Source organism: Hipposideros armiger, unplaced genomic scaffold (assembly GCF_001890085.2).
Source record: "Hipposideros armiger isolate ML-2016 unplaced genomic scaffold, ASM189008v1 scaffold_477, whole genome shotgun sequence".
Taxonomy (NCBI): Eukaryota; Metazoa; Chordata; class Mammalia; order Chiroptera; family Hipposideridae; genus Hipposideros; species Hipposideros armiger.
In genome coordinates this window covers 733551-752968 of record NW_017731827.1, presented here as the reverse complement: position 1 = coordinate 752968, position 19418 = coordinate 733551, and the positions used below count along the sequence as shown (strand labels likewise).

The 19418-nt window shown below is 52.3% G+C and overlaps 1 protein-coding gene across 1 annotated transcript in view; it reads right to left on the bottom strand.

Moving 5' to 3' along the window:
• VWA5B1 (von Willebrand factor A domain containing 5B1) overlaps positions 1-18730 on the bottom strand; it is a 64671-nt gene extending 45941 nt beyond the window's left edge. Inside the window, exons 1-2 of the mRNA XM_019666650.1 lie at positions 18698-18730; positions 18109-18191 (exon numbers count right to left, since the gene is read on the bottom strand). The gene's annotated coding sequence lies outside the window, so the exon portion shown is untranslated. The remainder of the gene's footprint in view (positions 1-18108; positions 18192-18697) is intronic.
• Positions 18731-19418: the final 688 nt, after the last annotated feature.

Here is a 19418-nt window from a genome sequence, read left to right as displayed (position 1 = left end):
AGCTCTGTCATCCATCCACGTCTCTCCCTCTCTGCCACCAGCATCCTTCCCCCAGCCGCCTTCGTCTCTCCCTGGGCTGCTTCTCCTCAGTGGTATCTTGAATCCACTGCTTCCCCTCCCTCACCGGAATCCATTTTCTACTCAGTGGCCAGAGCAACCCACACATTGCACAGGTCTCCACCCCCCCCGCCACCCTCTTTCACCCACCAGTGGTCTCCTGTTGCTCTTAGTATAGAGACCAAACCCTTAAGATGGCCTGGGGCCCTGTGTGATCTGTCCCCATGCGCCCCTCCAACTCACCAGTCACCCCATTTCCAAACACAGTTTATGGGTCTCCCCAGCTTCTACGCCATCCCTCACATGTGTCCCGCTCTCTCCCACCTTTGTACTTGTCATTTGCTACCTGGAAGTCTCACCCCACGACCCACTTTTAAACTAATAACCTCCTCCTCCTCCTTTAGTGTCAACTCGGGGTCCCCCTCCCAGGGAAGCCAGGCCACCCAAGCCCAGCGTGCTTTGTCTGCCTCTCACGGAGCCAAGCTTCTCACATCGGGGCGCTTCCGTCCGTGTGTAGGGATGCATTTGTTTCTGTGAAATTATTTTGTTACTGTCTGTCACACCCTTTAGAATGTGTGCTCATGGAGGGCATGGCCATGCCTGTTTTTGCTCCCCACTGTCCCCTCAGTGCTGGCTAAATAAACACAAGAAGGGATGACTGTCATTCCAACATAGCACTTCCCAGGACAATGTAGCGATTCTCTATTGGGTTCCTGAGACCCACCCACCCGCCCCAGGTAACCACTGTCTTTGGGAGGTGGGGTGGGAGTGGGAAGAAGAGATAAACAAAGGGTGCGGAATAGGAATTCGAGGTCAGGTTCCCTTTGGGTTTCCTGCTCTGTGCTGTCTGAGCTGGGCTGGTAGCCTGCTGCCATATATTTGCAAGGCTGTCCAATGAGTGTTGGCCGCTCTGCCTTTTCTCAAAGGAGGCAGCTCTTCCCCTCCAGGTCCTCCTCATGGCCCCGGCGAGGCTCCTCAGTGCTCCCGCCCCCTCTGCCAGGCCGGCGCTGCCGTTTTAATTATGTTCTCCTTTGTGGCTCCTGCACAGGCAGCTTATCTCCAGCAGGCTGGTTGACTGACAGGAGGAGGCAGATAAGGAGCCAGGAGGGAGCTGCTGTGTCCCCAGCTGCCTTCTCTCAGGGGCTCTCTGTCCCGGTGGCCCCAGCAAAGCCTGGCTACTCCCAGGGGTCAGAACAAGATGACTGAGTTCATTTTCTGAGCCATGTCTCCTGCCACCCACAGTCCCTCCCTCCTGCTTCTCACCCTGGTTCACTCCTGGCCAGAAGGCTCACTGAGGAAAGCAGTTTCAGGGAACTAGCGCCCAGAGATGTGGCAAACTTGGACTTAAGCTTGGACTTCACCTCTTGGGCTGAAGTTTTGCCAAAGGCATCTTATCCGACCCAGTCCTCCCCACCCTGCCTCTGGTGCCCACCCCAGGCTTCCTGGGGAGGCCCCTCACCCACGGAGTGGGGCTTGGATGAGCGATGTTGATAATACAGGGCAACTCACTCGGAACTGATCCTTTAATGGTATCAGCCCTCCTGGGAAGAGTTAACTTGAAATTCTTTGGGGCCTAATTAATGCATATTTTCATCAATTCATCCAGCATTGATTGCCACCTGCTGTATTCCAGGCTCTGAATTAGCCACTGGGAATACAAAGATAAGAGAAGACACAGCTCTGTCCTTAAGGAGCTTACAGTCTAGCGGCAGAGGAAATTGGGGGATGAGGGAAGAATTGTAAAAGCAGCTCGGATTTATTGCACATTGAAAATGTGCCAGGCACATACATTATCTCACGTAATCCCCACAGGAACTTTATAAGGTGCATTACTGTTTTGCAGATGAGGACATTGAGGCCTCAAGAGGGATGTGTTTGGTTTTGCACATGAGTTTGTATTTTGGGGCTCCTGAAGGACACAGGGGTACCATGGGCATTTGTGTAGGGTTTTCTCCTGAGAGGAGCCCAGGGCCATCCTTGTGACTGCAAATATTGCTGGGTGTCCGCCCTCCAACCATCCCAAACTGGGCCTCTCGTGGGTACCAGGCCACAGGAAACACCCAGGAGAGACAGGACAGGGAAGAAGCCACCAAGGGTGTGTCCAGGATAGTGTGAGAAGCGAGGACTTGGCCTCAGGAACGGGGTGGTGTGAGAGGGTCTGAGGTGGTGGTATGGGCTGGTTTCAGTGTGTCTGGGCCAACATGGTTTCTTCCTCACTTTCCCCAATCTGGCAGACAGCCTGTCTTTGCCCAGGTCCCTGACATGTGCGATGCTGAATATGGGAAAAGGACTGGAGGAGTGAGAGAAAATAGACAGGGGGCTGAATGGGCCGGGGGAAAGGACGGGTGGGCGAGGGGGAGGCAGGGAGCACTAGAGACTTTAGAGCAGCCACGGGGAGAACTGGGGAGGAGAAAAGAGAATTTTAAAGGCACGCCTTGAATTACAAGTTGGGCCCCATTTAATGTTCTTCAAGAGGCACAAAGCAAGCTTTGAATGATGTGGGGTGTCGGACTGTGCTTCTTTGCATGAAATGTGGTGCTGGACTTGAGCCCTGAGAGTTCTCCACAGGTTCTAGAAGGCTCCCCAGTGAGTGTTCTGGACGGCCTAGAGCTTTTAATTCCCAAATGATCACTGTTCTTTGCGCAGGCCTCTTTGGGCAAAGCCTAGATTTGAATCCTGGTGGATAACTCGTTGCCCTGCTCAACCTGAGTGAGTCACTATAAAACTGGGTAAGTGCAGGGGCTACTGGTTCCCATTTTACAGGCCCATGAAGAATAAGTTGACTAAATTGTATAAAGTACCCAGTACAGTGCTTGGTACAGAGTAGGTGCTCAATAAATATTTATAAAGTGAAAAGAATGAATGAATGAATTAATTAATTAATGAGTGAATGTCAGCAGGCTCCCAAAGACACTAAGCTTTAGTGATCACCTAGGTGCTGGGAAGACAGTGGGGAACCAGGCAGATATGAGATAGAAACTAATGGAGGAAACAGATATTAAGTAAAGCTGCAAGCTAACAGATTCAAAATTCAATCCCTTTTTGTCACTGCCGCTACCTTCTTGTCCCGCTACCGTCTATTTCCAGTGGAGCAGCCAGAGTGATCCTTTGAAGACACGACCCAGTCATGTGACTCCACGGTTCAAGCCCCTGGATAGCTCCCCATGGTCTTCAAGGCCCCCTTCCCCCTCCCCCCGATCTGGGCCCCATGTCTGTTTCCTTTCTGATCTCCCCATCAATGACTTCATTCTAGCCCTTCTCCTGCCTTCGATCGCTTGCACTGGCTGTTCCCCCTTCTGGGAATGCTTTTTCCTTAGATATCCATGTGGCTTGCTCCCTCACTCCTTCAAGTCTTTGCTCAAATTGCACCTTCTCAGGAAGACCTAACCTTAATACTGTATTTAAAACTTGCAACCCATCCCCCCATCTTCACTTCCAATCCTTCATCCTGCTCTGTTTTTATTTTTTTTCCATAGCATGTATCACTAATATATTATATATAGTATATGAAATATTGATTATGCTTATCATCTGCCTTCCCTCAACCAGGGCAAGGATTTGGGGTCTGTTCTTCTCACGGATATATCAGTCCTTGTACTGTTAGTAGGTGGTGAATAAATATTCGTTGAATGAATGAATGAATGAATGAATATGTAATCACGATGTAAAGCTGGCCGTTTCTGGGTTTCCCATTGGTCCAGCTGAGGGAGAGAAGTCCTCTGGCAGCTCCTCTGAGATGTTGAAGCTAAATCCATTAGTCTCTCGTCCCAGGGTTTATCAGTCAGAGCCCTAAATACACCCTCCCTGCTAGCATGTGGGTCCCACCCATCTTCTAACAGACCATCAGTCCACAGTGGATGCTCTGTTATTCTGTGCCCCCTGAGCCAGCCCCTGGCCATCTCCTGCCTCTCCAAACCTCCCACTGTACCTACTGCAGCCACCACTCCATAGCCAGCAGGCTCCCTGTATCCTGTGTCTCTTCTGAGACTCTTTCTGTGTCCTTGTCCAAGGGCCTGCTTCATTGCAGTCCTCTCCAGGAAGGACTGATTATTTCTCATCACCCCTTAGAGTCAAAAGGTGGGGTGGGTGCCCTCCTTGGTCCCAATCGCTGCTCCAGGACCATCATTCTTCTATCCTCTTATAAAACCCCTTCTCCTTAGGGGGGGGATATTGCCTTTTGGCTACCCCCCACTTTTGTTGCTTACCATCTCCAAGGTCCTGATCACACCCTTCATTTAGCAAATACGTGGCTCCTGGCTCAGGGCATCCTCTGCTCTCCAAGCCCTGGCATCACTCTGGGTGACTCTAGCATCCAGGGGAACTGTGCCTCCAGCTCCCGGGGCTTTCATCCCCTGACCCCGGCATCTCCGTAACCCTTGCTTCCCTTCCAGCTCAGCCTCCCATCTCCACTCTCACGCCCTGAACTTGAGACACCATCCATAATCGTCCCATCTCCAAAACCAGTCACTCAGGTACCCAGGTTGCTCTTAAAATCGCAACCTCTCAATACTTCTTAGTCCTATTATTTGATTTTTCCTTAGCACTCATCACCATGACATGCTGTATATTCTGCATATTGATCTTACTAATCTCTGCATATTAATCTCCCCAACTCTCTAGAGTGTAATCTTCAATAAGGGCAAGGATTTTGTTTTAGTTTGCTCACTGCTGACTCCACTGCCCATATGTAGTAGATGCTCCCTCAGTATTTGTTGAATGGATGAAACATCATTCCAAGTGCTTTGTGTACACAATCTGGCAACATCCCCTGGAAGTAGGTACATACTATTTCTGTTTTATAGATAAAAACACCAAAGCTCAGATAAGTGAGGTAACATGTCCAAGACCACACAGGCAGTAGGTGATGGGGCTGGGAGTTGAACCCAAGCAGAAGGACCACAGACAGAGTCCATGTACGTAACCATGAGGCTCCGCTGCTCTCTACATCAGCACTCTCCCCAGGCCTTGACTGCTTCTGACCAAACGCGCGCCTGCAATCCTCCTCTCCTCTCCATCCCCACTGCTGCTGCTTGGGTGCTCTCTCCTGTACCGTCTCCCACCTGGCCCATCAACCTCCACCCAGTCCTCTCCATCACCTCCCTACACACACCACACACACACACACACACACACACACACACACACACACGAGCCTCCCTTTCCTTGAGCTTAATGGCTCCCCATGGCTTTTGTCTGGCAGGACAGGTTATACTCCTAGCTTGGCATTTAAGGCTCTTCCCCATGGGGTCCCCATCTCTGTCCAGGGTTACCTGCCATGTCCTGCATGTTCACTGCTCCAAACACACTGACCTTCTCACTGCCCTGAACAGATCATGTTCTTCCCCCCCCCCCTTGAGACTTTTTCTGGAATGACCATTGCCTCCCGCTCTCTGCTGTACAAAGTCCTGGTCACTATTCAAGGCCCAGTTTCACTGTCACCTCCCCTAGGAAGCCTTCCCTGACAGCCCAACCACTAGACATGTCCTCCTCGGGGCTTCCACAGCCTTTGGGCCCTTGTCTGTCACATCCCATCACGAAGCCCTGTAATTGCCCATCTGTAATGGCTTGTCTCCCCCAGGGCTGTGAGCGCTGTAAGAACAGCAGGTGGACCTCCCTCTTGGCCTGCATCCCAGCTTCCTGCACGGGGCTGAGCTCAGAGGAGGAATTCTTAATGAGGGCAACTACCAAGTGCCAATGTTTTATAATCATGGCTAATGTTCATACCCACCCTCACTTTATAGGTGGGGAAACTGAGGTGCAGAGGAGTGGTCTGGAACCCAGTATTCACAGCGGGTGCGTGGTCAGGCTGGATGGGGTAGGAAGCAGCCTTCCTCCAAAGCCTGTTCTTTCCCTTCCTCAGCTGCTCCCCAGTCCATGCTGAGCACAGGAGAGCGTGATGGAGGGAAGGTGGGGTGGAGGGAGGACCACGTGCCTGGCGAGCGAGGGCTGTGGGCCTTAGGCACACGGGGCTTCCCTTGGCGCTGATGGCCCTCAGGCTGCTGCTGTGACCCTGATCACACCGTCAACTCAGCCAGACCCTGCCCACTCCCAGCTCCAGAAGATGCCCCGGGAAGGCCTGTGGTCTGAGCCCCAGCTTGGGCCCTGGAACAGACTGAGGTGCAGTGTTCTAGGCTGAGAACAGAGGCTGCACCAGCAGGTACCTGCAGCAGGTGCGGTGTGACTTGGGTTATTGTAGATGCGATAAGGGATCTGAAGGGAACGGGGCAGGGAGAGGAGAGAGCTGGGGCCCTGCTTATCTTCAGTCATCGTGATGGGGTGGAGGACATCTGCATCGGGGCTCCTGGGGCCCAGGACAGCCGCCTCACAACCTCCTGCCAGGGCTTTTGCTTTTCAGAAAGATATTGGAAAGGGGGCAACTTGCTTGCGGGGTAGTGGCTAGGTCCCGGCATCTAGAGTACTGCCTGGAGTTAGAATCCCTGGACGGCCACTTCCTGGTGGCTTTGGGCCAGTTACTCAGCAGGGCTCTGCCACTTGTATACTGCATAACCTTGAGGAAGTTACTTAACCTCTTTGTGCCTTAGCTTCTGCATTTGTAAAGTGGGACCATGACGGAGTCCACCTTCTAGGACATTGGGAGGATGAAGGAGAGGATGCCTGTCAGGTGAGTGGGCAGGAATCAAGTCCTGATGGGGCTGGGGCTTCTCTGCCTTCTTCCATAGGCCTTCCCTGCAAATCCACTGCCTGGGCTGAGTGACCCCTGTGCAGGCCGCCAGGCCAGCAGAGCTGGGAAGGTCCTTGGGTCTCTACCAAAGTGCCCGTATCAGTAACCCTTCTGGTTCTGCCCTTGGAGATGAAATCTGCCCCACCTCTTTCATCCCCGGATCACTACTGTCCCAGAGATTACGGCAGACCTTCTTCCTCTCCCTGGAAAGCCTCTCTGGAGGCCCCTCACCCTCACCCTGGTCAGATCCCCCCAAGACTGTGTCCACAGAATTGGGGGACTCAGTGGGCCCAGCCAGGCCTGGGCCAGATGCAGACTCTGGGTCCACCAAGCAATCTGGCCTGGCTACTCTGCCCATTTACCTTGAGCTGGGGGTCCTCATCCTTTTTCCTGTCGCTGACCCTATTAGGAAGTCCATGCTGTCATGTCCCCACTGGGGGCCTGTCCTCCAAGGACCATCCACTCACAGACCTGCTCCAACACTCCCGTCAAAGTCGGGGCAGAGCTCATGGGACCTCTGGATCTGGTCTGATTGTTCTAAGCTTCTAGAATTCTGGAGTTCTCACATTCTGGCCTCCTTCCTCTAAACCTCCCCATCGTGGGCCCACACCCAGCTGACATGGGAAACAAACCCATGCTCCTGTCACCCGCCCACCCGCCTCCCTTACCCCGTGCTGCACCCAGCCGAGACCACTCGCTATTCCTTGAAACCGGCCTGACTTTTCCTGCTTCCGTATCTCTTCTGATGCTGCTGGCTCTGCCAGGAATGCCAGCTCCACCTCAAAACCCCATCCCTGGAGATCTTATCCACCCTTTAAGGCCAAGTTAAAATGCCATGAAGCCTTCTTGGGGTCCTGTGCTGAATATGATTGCCCCCCACTAGCACCGTTGGCACCTCTCATGCCAGCTATCTCATGATCCACGTGTTGTGTGTCCACACATGTATATGGAGCACCTACTATGTGCCAGGTCTACTATGTGACACTGTGCTAGGTCTGGGCCACCAAGGTAAACAGGACGGACAAGGACCCTGCCTTGAGGCCTGGAGTCTGTCCTATTTCCTATGCACCTAACAGGGAGACTGTCAGCTCCTAGAACTTGAGACGGGAACTCTGCCTCTCCCCAGTGTCTGGTCCATAGCCGGTGCTCAGCAAGGAACTGAATGGGTGAATAGCCTGTGCTCCATTTGCTGAATGAATGGGTGGGTGGATGGACGAAGGAATGAAACGGACGGAATGTGCAGGGATGAGAATAGGCCTTGGCTATGGGTTCAGTTAAAGAATCTAATAGTGTGTGTGTGGGGGGGGAACCCCTCTATTTTAGCCCAAAGCCTGGAGGAGTCCATCCCAGAGATAGCTGTAGTCTCCTTTTCAGTGGGGAATTGTGGGGAGCGATCGGGACAGAAAAGGCCCAGGAACCTCAGTGCTCCATGTCCCCACATGGCCCGAGAGACCTGGAGGCCGGCCAGTGGGGACGGACATCCAGGACAGTCAGCCCTGCGGGGAGCGCAGGCCCCAGCAGCCCATGGCTTCCGAGGCTCCCAGGTAAGAGGCTGCTTCTGGACCTGCCAGAGGAGGGAAAAAAAGGCGCATCCCAATTCAAAACCTCCCGATAAACAAGGGCTGTCTGTAGGGTTTCTGAAAAGAGCCTTTGTTGTGTGGCAGTCAGGAGAAGGTGGTTTAAATAGATGTGGATGGCGCTGGCTGGCAGGTAGACGACTGTGAGTTCCCTGGGGGACCAGTGGGGTTCCAGCGCTGGAGCCTCTGCCCACTGAGGGTCCCTCAGAAATGAATTCCCACATCGCTGGGAAAATTGGATTCCATTTGCACAAATTCAGTTTACGCCCACCTTTCCAGGGGCACATCTGCGAGGTGAGCACGCCTGGCTGAGCTCTCATGTCCCTGCGGCCCCATCCAAAGGCACTAAGTGGATTTTCTCTGTGGCTTGGGCCTCGTCCATGTCTCCAGCCCATTGATCCCTGTCTGCCGAGGCGCTCACGGGATGCTGATGTGGCTGGCGGGAGGGCGATGTGAGAAGCCACCTGGCAGCCGTTTCTCTTCCGGAGCTGCTCTGTTGCACTGGGGGCTCCTAGGGAATTGAAGAGAGGTCCTTGCCCTCCCTAACACCTCTGGGTGGTAAAATGACAGACTGGGAAGCTAATCCCTGCTCCTGGAACCTGCCTTTCCTCCTTCGTATCTGATACTTTTTCACTGGGAGCTTTTTTGAAAGTCAGTTTCACCCTCTGCATAATGGGCACATAACACGGTAGTTTATCTCTCAGAGTTATTGGGAGGGTTACAAGTGAGACACGGAGTGTGAAGTGCTTACCCCAGTGCCGCCTCCTCAATAAATGGTGGTGATTGCTTTCACTTCCTTCTCTCTTTGCGATATCTTTCTGGTCCTATTCTCCCACCAGTTTGGACTGTGTCTGGGCTCCTGTATATTTGGCATTTCCCCATGGTGGCCATGGCCACCTACAGCCCCCAGAGCTGCCCTCCAGCCATCCCAGGGACCCCTTTCCCAGGGTGCCCAGCCTAGGTGTTGGCTAAAGAAACATTCACTGTCTTAGCTTCCTTCTGAGGTCCCAGGGTAGATTGTGCCAAGCTGCAAGGCTGCTCTCCCCCACACACGCTGTCCCCTCAGATGGCACAGAGAGGCCGTGTGGGCTGAGGGCACTGGACAGGGAGGTAAGGCCCCCAGGCCCAAGTGCCAGCTGTGCCACTCACTCCTCCATGTGGGAGCTTGCTGTCACACACACTCCCAGCGCCCGCCTCTCAGGCCTGGCACACAGCACAACTGGTGGGGCATAAATGCTGGTGTGCTGCTGGCTGAGCGTCTGTCTTTGCCCAGCACCCCTGAGGGTGTAAGCCCCGGCGCAGGGGCCAAAGCTGTCCCTGCACCTTGTTATACTCCCCAGCATACAGAACGGTGGCTGAAACAGTTATTAAAAACAATGACATCTATGTAACACATATTGAGCAATTAATATCTGCCAGGCATGAGTCTAAATGCTTTTCATGAATTAGCTCAGGGAATCCTCAGAACAACCCTATGAAGCAGCCCTAGTATACCCCCATTTTGCAGATGAGGAAACTGAGGCCCAGAGTACTCACCTCTCTTGCTCGAGTTTATGCACTCACAAGTGGTAGAGCTGGGGTTTGAAGTCTGGCTTCAGAGATTGATCTCTTAACCACAAGGCCTTATTATCCCCTCAATACTTATTTGCAGGATGAATAATCAAATGGCCTGGGGAGGGCCACCTCCTAACCCCACCTGGGTCTTGGCGTCTATATCTAACATGAAGAAGTGGACTTGGAGAATTAATCCCACACTCCTCTCCCAAATTGGCAGTCCAGGGTCCTCTCCTGAAGGAACCGAGTGAGTGCTCCCAGCTGTTATTAAGGGAGCTGAAGACGAGCCTTGGTTCCCCATTTTCAGGTTCCCTTTTTAAGGGGGCTGCATGTCTGACTTGTTTAGTCTACTCTCAGAGGTGGCGCTGAGTGTTTCTGGAGTGCCCCAGGGATTATCTCATTTAGTCCCCATAAAGACCTTATCAAGCAGATCGTTTTCACTTTACAGCAGTGGAAACTAAGGCCCAGAGAGGCTAGGTAAATCTCAAGGTCCACACAGCAAGTCCATGGTAGAGTCAGAATTTGAAACCAAGCTGTTGGGCTCCAGAGCCTGTGTTGTTAACAGTGTCCCTTACTGCCCGCCAGCCAGGTCCATGTGCCGAGGCCCAGTCAGTGCATCTGCTCACTTGTACTCAGGGGCTACGATTCCTGGGCAGGGACTGGGGCAAAACCCCTAGGTTCCTCATCCCCCTGGCTCCTGCCCTTCTCAAGTTCCTTCCAGGAGTGGGGGGTAGGGATGGGAGTGGGCAAAGGGGCAGGACCCTTCTCCACGCTTTGAGCAACACCATTGCTTTTCTCCTACACCGTCAGCACACTCAGGGCTGCTCCCACTGGGAAATCATCTGAGCTAAGAAGCACGTGGACCGGAGTGGACACGTGGAGAGGCCCCCAAATGGATCTCATGGGGTGACTTACTGCAGGAGAACCTCAGAGGGGGTTTGTCGTGTTCCTTTTCTTGGTAGGACTTTAGCTGATGAAGAGCCAGCTGAAAGTTAATAGGGAGTGGGGAGGCCTTTGAGGAAGCCATGCCTAGGATACCAAGTTCCCATGGCTAGCCACGTTTAAGGAGATGGGATTTAGTTTCCTGACACAACAAACTGACGAGTCTGGCTATGCTAAGCAGCTGATGTGAATATGGGGGTCATGATGCTGATTCCTTAGGACCCTGTAAGTGCTTTTATTTTTTTTTTACAGAGGCTCTGGTTGAACATAAGCGAGGTTAAGAAACTTGCTCAGTCACAAAGCTGGTGTAAGTGATGGGTCTAGGACTTGAATGAACCGGGGCAGTGTTACTCTAGGGGCTGCAGTTCTCAACCTGTGGGTCGCGGCCCTTTTGGGGGTCGAATGACTCTTTCACAGGGGTCGCCTAAGACCATCGGAAAACAAAAAGATATTTACATTACGATTCATAACAGTAGCAAAATTACAGTTCTAGAAAATAATTTTATGGTTGGGGGTCACCACAACATGAGGAACTGTATTAAGGGGTCGCGGCATTAGGAAGGTTGAGAACCGCTGCTCTAGGGCCTCTCCGTTTACCACCACAACATAGCAAAATCCACAGAAACAAAAGAAATGCCTTCTCTCCGAGGGTCCAAGGTACAAGGTGGGGTTGTCAGCAACACAGATGAAACCAACCAGGGGCAGGTAAGCAGGAGTCCCCCTGGTCTGCCAGCCTGAGGAAAAAGGGATCAGGCTCTTGAGTCCCAACAGAGGTAGGTCTGAAGCCAGGCTCTGACTTGTACCTCTGAGTGACATGGGCAACTTACTTCACCTCTCTGCGCCTCGGCTTCCTAATTTGTAAAAAGAGAGCAGTAACAGGCCTACCTCTTAGCATTGTTATGAAGAAATGAAGAAAGTGAGTGCAAAGTGCCACGCACAGTGCGTGGCATGGAGTAAGGGCTCCTGAACTCTGGGCAGGTAAGCATGGCTCAGTGGAGGTAGTCGGGGGCCCAGCTAAAGCCGTGTGAACAAAGCAGGGATGACTTTTAAAGGTGGGTGGGTAGCTCTGGCCTGTGTGTGGGAAGACGGGGTGAGGAGCGAAGTTGGTCAAGGCTAGACTTTTCAGTAGGCTTGCAAGGAATCTCTTAGGAAGGGGATGTCCTAGAAAGGGCTTCAAGGTCCGAAGAACTGAAAATGATGAAATCAAAAGTAGCGAGGGGGGTTCTAGTCCCTAACCAGCTTACCCGCGCACATCCCCCGCTGAACCATACAAGTAATGGTCATAGCATCCATGCCTCCTATGAAGTGATTGCTAATAATTGATCACACGCATTCATTGGAGCTTTATGAGTAGGGGTAAATTAAAGATCATTATCCTCATTTTAAGGATCAGAGGACTGAGGCTCAGAGGGGACGTACATAAGAGAATTGGAGTGCCTATGGCAGAGTTTTCTCTATGCTGTGGAGTAAATGTTTGCCCCCTCCCCACCCCTACCCCCATTTGTATGTGGAAGCCTTAATCCCCAATGTGATGGTACTTGGAGGTGGGGCCTTTAGGAGATTAGATTTAGATGCGGTCATGAGGGTAGAGCCCTCATGATGGGTTTATATGAAAGGGAGAAGCCAGAGCTCTCTCTTTCTCCACCATGTAAGGACACAGCAAGAAGGTGCTCAGCTGTCTAGAACCCAGGAAGAGGGCCCTCGCCAAGAACCCACTCATGCTGGCACCCTGAGCTCAGATTTCCAGCCTCCAGAACCGTGAGAAGTAAATGGCTGTTTTGGTAGTTTTGTTACAGCAGCCCTAGCTGACTAAGACACTATTGAAATCAGCCGGCCGCTTTGCTAAGCTGGGGCTTGAGAATGGCAGAAGCTGAAACTACTGGCCACGAGGCATTGAGAGCTGCTGATGGGAGCTGACTGCTGTGGCCAGGGTGGGGGGATACGATGCTCAGAGGGATCCAACCCAAGATAACCTTACCTCTGCCCCCCCCATTTCCTGTTAGCATTTTCATAAAGGCTGTGACACTCTTGTCTTGAAGAAACCTGATGGTGATCACCATGCTGTTGGGCTGATTTTTCTGTTTCTCCTCCTCTGGACACATAGTAGGCCACGCTTTCCTGCCCCCTTGAGGACATGACTGTATGTCTTGCTTGGGCCAATGAATTGAGTGGAAGTGAAGCTGTAATAGCCAGTATGTAAGTGGCCATGTCTTGTTCCCTGCCATGGTGATTGTGGAGACACGTGTCCACAAGGAACTTCTGTTAACCTGGACCTGGGAGTGCTTATGTTATGTGACCACATGCGTGACCCCCTTCGGAGGTGTGGAATGAGCAAGAATTAAAACGCTGCCATTTTTTACTGCAACATAACCTAAACTAACTTGGCTAGTAGAGCCGTGAATGGGTCTCTGAGCAAAGATCATGGGCTCAGGGACAGAAGCCACAACACTGAGAAAAGAGTAAGCGGTGGGAGGAGGGGAGATTGGCCAGTGGGTCCTCTAGAATCTAAGCTCTATGAAGGCAGAGATTTTTGTGTATTTTGTGAATAGTTGTATACCCAGTGCCTAGAGGAATGCCTGCCAGTCAACAGCTGCTCACTGAATGTTGAATAAATGAACGAATGACCTAAGGTGAGGAAGGCAATACAGAAACAAGAGACTGAAAAAGCGCGTGGGTCTGGAAGGGGCCGCATAGTCATTCACTCATTCATTTATTCATTCCTAAACTCTACAAATATTAAACTGACCACATAAGCTCTCCATATCTTCTCAATAATTGGACCAGAAAAAGGCCTCTCCAAGTGAATTCACTTAAGACAGGGACTGAAATTTCATAAGAAATTGTGAGTAGAAAAAAGGTTTCGACTGGGATTTTATTTTGAAAAATGAAACTAAAAATATGAAAATAGAATCTTATATTGGACCAAAATGAGATTATAATTACAACCATGTGCTTAAACTTTTAATGGACAAAGAACAAATCAAGTATTGATTGGGTTTGGGGGGAATAATTTTTTTTAACAGAATTATATGCTGGCATGGTATGACATTGTTTTCTTTTTTTTAGCATGTTTGCTTTTATTTATTCATAATTTAATATTTAGGTGAAATATTGAATGAACCCTATTATTGGTTTAACTTGCTTTTTAAAGTTAGTAGTAGTAACATTGAATCTTTTTCCTTTTTTCTTTTCTTTTTTAAAATTTATTTTTATTAATTTATTTTTAAATTAAAGTTTATTGGGGTGACAATGGTTAGTAAAGTTACATAGGTTTCAGGTGTACAATTCTGTAGACATGACATTTTTTCATTCCATATTTTAGTGTCACAGCATAATGATCAAAGTTTTGTAGTATGAACGAATTGTTGCTAATTTTCTGTCTACTGTTAACTGGCCTACTTTTATCAGGCTCTCATTTGTCTATGACTTTGGGTGGGATTGGAAGAGTCCTCCAGTGTCCCTGTGATTGGCTTCATAAATCCTACAACTTTCACAAGATTTCGGTTTCACCATTGAATCCTTTGTCATTGCTTGGGAAGCTGCTGACCCCACCCAACAACCAAAGAGACCCAGATTGGCAGGGTTCGGTGTTGGCATTGGGCAAGGAGAGATGTTCATGCAGGGACTACGTTTAAGTGGTGAGTTCATTAATGCACCTCTATTATGGTGACTTTTTTTTAACCTACTACCTCACATCTGCGAGGCCTCAGATAACAATTACTCAGGCCCTCTGAACAAGGAACTAAGGATCCACAGTTAAGCAGGTAGAACCACCCCCTACCCCCCAGCCACTCTCAGCCATAGCCCTATTTCAGGCTGTGCTGGCAGCGCCCACTCCAGCTGTCCGTCCTGACCCTGTGTCCTCCACTGTCTCCAGGTGGCATCCCTGGAAGGAATCACCTAGCTGGGTCCCGGGCCCAGCAGTTTGATCCCCTGTGTGCTTATAGGAAGAGGGGAAAGCGCTTTGTACTGAGGCCACTTGGGACCCTTGTTTCAGGCACATTCACAGCACATCATCCAGCAAAGCGTTTTCAAACTGGGGGCTTGGGGTCCCTCCAGATCCCAGGGCAGATTCAAGAAGTGACACTGCAGCTCCTCAGCTTCATCAATTTGTCTTCCTGAGGTCCTGATCTGATCACAGTCCTTCTCCAGAACTGTCCTTAGCCTTAATGGAAGCCCAACTCCTTCATGTCAAATCCAGCCTCCCTGATGACCGCCCCAACCGCCCTCTGCAGCCTGATCCCACGTTACTCCTCCACTCTGACCCTATGTGCCTGACAAACCAGAGTATTTGCTCCTCCCTAGAGCCCTGCGAGTCCCAGCTCCACGTTCTTGCTCTGCTCTTCCCTTTACACAGAGCACTGTTGTCCTCTCTCTGTGTTTCTAAGCCTGTTTATCCTCGGGGTCCTTTCAAGTCCCATCTCCTCCCTGAAGCCTTCCCTGATTCCTTTACCTGGGTGTGATTGCTCCGTCCTCTGAGCCCCCAGGAGATAGCCTCGCTCGGCCTACCCTGCTGTGATAATCACCCTCCCTAGAGCTGGCCTCACATCTCTTCTAAAGGATGGCACAAAGGCCCTTCTCATTTAGGTTTCTCCCGGGGACATTCAGGACATCGCACGCAGCACGTATTCAGGCACTGCCTGACAAATCTGCCATCATCTCCCACTTCATTTCTGGTAAAATGGCTGTGCCATTAGCTGTGTGTCCTTACACACAGCTCTGTGTGCTCTTTACGACTCAGTTTCATCATCTATAAAATGGGAATGAAATAAAATACCATGGGTAAGGTACCTGGTAAGGGGATGTCATAAGGCGGGGAGGACTGGTCCCCTCCCTCCAGCTGCCCCTTCTCGTTGTCTTTTGTAAGTTCATCTCTCCGGGCCAGGACTAAAGTGAGACAAGTGACCAGTCATTAAAGGCAAAAATTCCTCAAGGTCCAATCTCAGGCCTTCTCTGCTCTCTCCCAAAATGGTTGGCCCTGTCCTGCTCCAGTGTGTGCACAGATGATGCAGAGACCTACCTCCAGCCTGTCCCTCCGGCCAGTGCCTCGGGCTCATATAAGCCTCCTGCGTAGTCCCCTCTTGGCTGGCTTGAAGGAGTCTCAAACCCAAGAGCTCTTCTCACGGGTGGCTATTTTACATAATCTTGGGTAAACTGATTAATGTCCGTCTCCCCACTTGAGCCTGTAAGCGCCTTGAGGACAGAGACCCAGTGCCCGCACAGAGCCTGGTATAAAGTGGGCACCCAGTGACTGGATGATTTTCATCCCTTTCCTTCTTTCCACCCTAGCTTGTCTGTTCATTCAACCTGACTTACTAGATAACAGCTGACCGAGACCTCCCACCCCTCCCCAACCTGCCTGTACTCACACCTCCAGCCACGTATCAACCTTCCTTCTCCTCTTTATCCATATAGCCACATCCCCCCATTGCTTCCTCCAAGTCCCCACTCTAATACCACCTCCTCCAGGAAGCCCTCTTAACCCCACACTGAACACCCTGACCCAAACCCCTTTCCCAGAGGGTTTCATGGGTCAGCCTTACTCGGCGTGAGTCACCTGGGGAGCTGGGTTTTCATGAGGGAATGCACAGGGGGCACATCCTTTTAAAGGAGGTTAATAGGATAAAAGGACGTGTGCCCCTGGTGACCTGGAGCCATGCTCTGTCCACTGATCCCACTGGGCTGTTCTCCATGCCCCCAAGGGAGTTTGCTGACTTCTTGTTGACGGTGATCCTTGGCATGGGCCAAGCCCTCTTCCCAGTTTGGCTGAGACCACAGGAAAGCTAAGTCAGCTTGGCCATTGGTTGCCCAGGTCGCATCGTTGGAGGGAATCAGCCAGGAGGTGCTAAGAGAGACCCACTTACCTAGTAGAGAGGACAAGTTGAACCTGAGCGGAGTCCAGGGCTAGGGTCCCGGAGGAGCAGCTGACTTGGAGTCCCTGTGTGCTTCTTCCACTGTCCCTGCTCCCCTAGGGCTGTCCCTTCCTGCGTGGAGCTGGCCTCCCCTCAAACCATAATCAGCATCATACGCGTGATAAGGGGAGGCCACCAGCCAGCTCAGGTGCCCACTCCGAGCCTAGCACAGTGAGGGAGACCAGGGGAGACAGAAATGCTGCTCTTCCCTGTGGACACCGGACAACGTTGCTGGCAGCCCATTCCACCAGGCAGCAAACTAATGGCCAGTGGCTGGAGTCCCTTCTAAGAGCTTCATCAGGCCTGGATTTGAGGCTGGCCTTCCACAGACCCCAAGTTACTTTGGGCTGGAGAGGATGCTCAGAACCCCAGCCCAGGAGCCTTGACCAGTCTCATGTCAGAAAAGCAGTGGGATCTGCAGGCCACTCATCAGGGCGCAGTGCCTACCTCACCTTGGGCCCTGGATGGGGCCGGATAGGAAAGAACCCACGCACTGTCCCCCCTTGAGAGCAGTGCCCACCAGGGCTGGGTGATGAGGGGATTGCCTGCAGCTGCCATGGCAGGCCTTGGGGAGCCTGCCCAGCAACCTCTGGGTCAAGTTCAACCCACAACTGCCTGCACATGTGTATGTACACACCTACACACCCCATACTCTTAAATCCTTGTACACCAGCAGACATGGGCATCCCACACATGTACCTCTAATGTAAACACATTTACACATGCCTCTACCCCCCCCCCAACTCAGGTAGCTCATTCCACACACATCACTACCCTAAAGGGACCACCCCTACACACATGCCCCATTCACTCAAGCACACATGTGCTCAGTGCCCCCCTTCTCATCCCAGCTAGCCAAGAGGGGCTCTGTGCCCTCTGCCCTCCACACCTGAGGAGGAGGGCTGGGGTGCATCCAGCGCCTTTGAGCCTGTGCCCAGCTGCTGTGGACCTGGCTGGTTCAGACAGGTGAACTCAGGGAACAGGCTCCTATGCCAGCAGAGAAGGAGGGGAAGAGAGCTCTGCCTCCTCTTAAGTCTTCTTTCAAAAAAAAAAAAAAAGGAAGGGAGTAGGAACAGAGACAGGAAGGTGCCTATAGCTCTTGGAGGGGCGAAGAAGAGCGTGAAGGTCTGCCTCTCCCCCTTTCCCCCCAACCCCCAGCCTCAGTCAGCTGTGCTGTGGGGAGCGGGCGCCTTGCAGAGGGAGCAGAGGGACGGAGCCAGCGAGCAACGGAGCTGTTGGGGCTGCTGCAGGAGATGTTATGACGGGACTTCCAGCAGGGGTTTGACGTATTAGCAGGCGCCACTGCTACACACGGGAGCCAAGTCCCCCTGTGCCAGCCTCCCACCACCCAAGGACCCCTTCTCCCTCCTGGAACCCTGCTTACCTGGCAGGAGGGGGAGACCGAGGGGCTCTGAGATGGACGCAGGCTCAGCCGGTAGCTTTGGGGACATTCAAACGCCGGGCACCCTGGAGGGCAGCAGGCATGAGCCGGTCAGCTAAGGGTGGACAGCCCTCAGAGCTCCTGACCGCCCCCGGGCCCGGGAGGACAGACAGAGATGATGGGGACTGGGAGGTGGTGGAAACAGGTGGTGGGGATAAGAGGGTTGAGAGAGGGGGAGGAGGGAGGCAGAGACAGAGAGGAGAGAGACAGAGAGAGACACAAGGAGAAGGAGAAGGAGACGCAGAGAATTACACACAGGGGAGAGAGAGAGAGAGAGAGAGAGAGAGAGAGCAGCAACATGTGGTCTTGTTATCGCTCACTTCTAATGCTGGCATATACTGAGCCCTGTCTTCTGCTGCTCCACCTCTCCACGAGTGCAAGCGTGTACACACACACACACACACACACACACACACACACACACACACTCATACCTACTGACACACAGAGGCACCCTCACGCGCACACACTCGGGACAGCCCTGTTGCCAGCCCCTCATCCTCACATAGCCCTTACCTGGACGAGCTCTTACCTTACCCCAGCAGCAACACGTGTCCGGGCAAACACTCCCTCTGTCCACAGTCGCAGTGATTGCCTCCCTGAACCCAGAGCGGCTGGAGGGAGCCCGCCTAGAGCTGGGCTCCCGTGCCCAAGCCCAGTGCCCACTGCCCTAGCAGTCGGCTTGATCAATGCCCACATTGCGGTGGCTGTTTAGGTGGCCTGCAGGAAGCAGAGCCATTTGTTTTGTCAAAGCGTAACCATGACAATCACCCCATGCGCACACCGATGGTGCTGCTCCCCCCTCCCCCCTCCCCTCACCCCTTCTCTGGAGCTCAGGAGAACGCTGGAGGCCACTTAGCAGCCTCTGCTAATTCCTGCTGGGGCTGATGGAAAGGACCTGGCCAGTGATAACAGGTCTGCGGGCAGCCCCTCCCTGGGGAGCGGGGCTCCCTCCAGGTGATTCAGCACTGTGCCCCAGGCCCTGAGGCCCCTCTGCATGGGACCAGGGCCAAGCTGGCCTCCTCTACATCTTCATGTTCCCCAGCAAGTCCATTTTAGGGCCAAACGATTCAAGCGGTCAGTCCATTTTTCCTTCGCGGCCATGATGCAGCCTAGCAAATGGCTCTGGTTACCATAGTGGTCACAGGTAGGTTATCTGCCGAGACCTTTGGCCATGCCTACCCAGCCTTAGAGTCCTGAGCCATCGCCTCCTGCCCCTGGTCATGCCGAAGCCACGAAGGGAATTTCTAGGC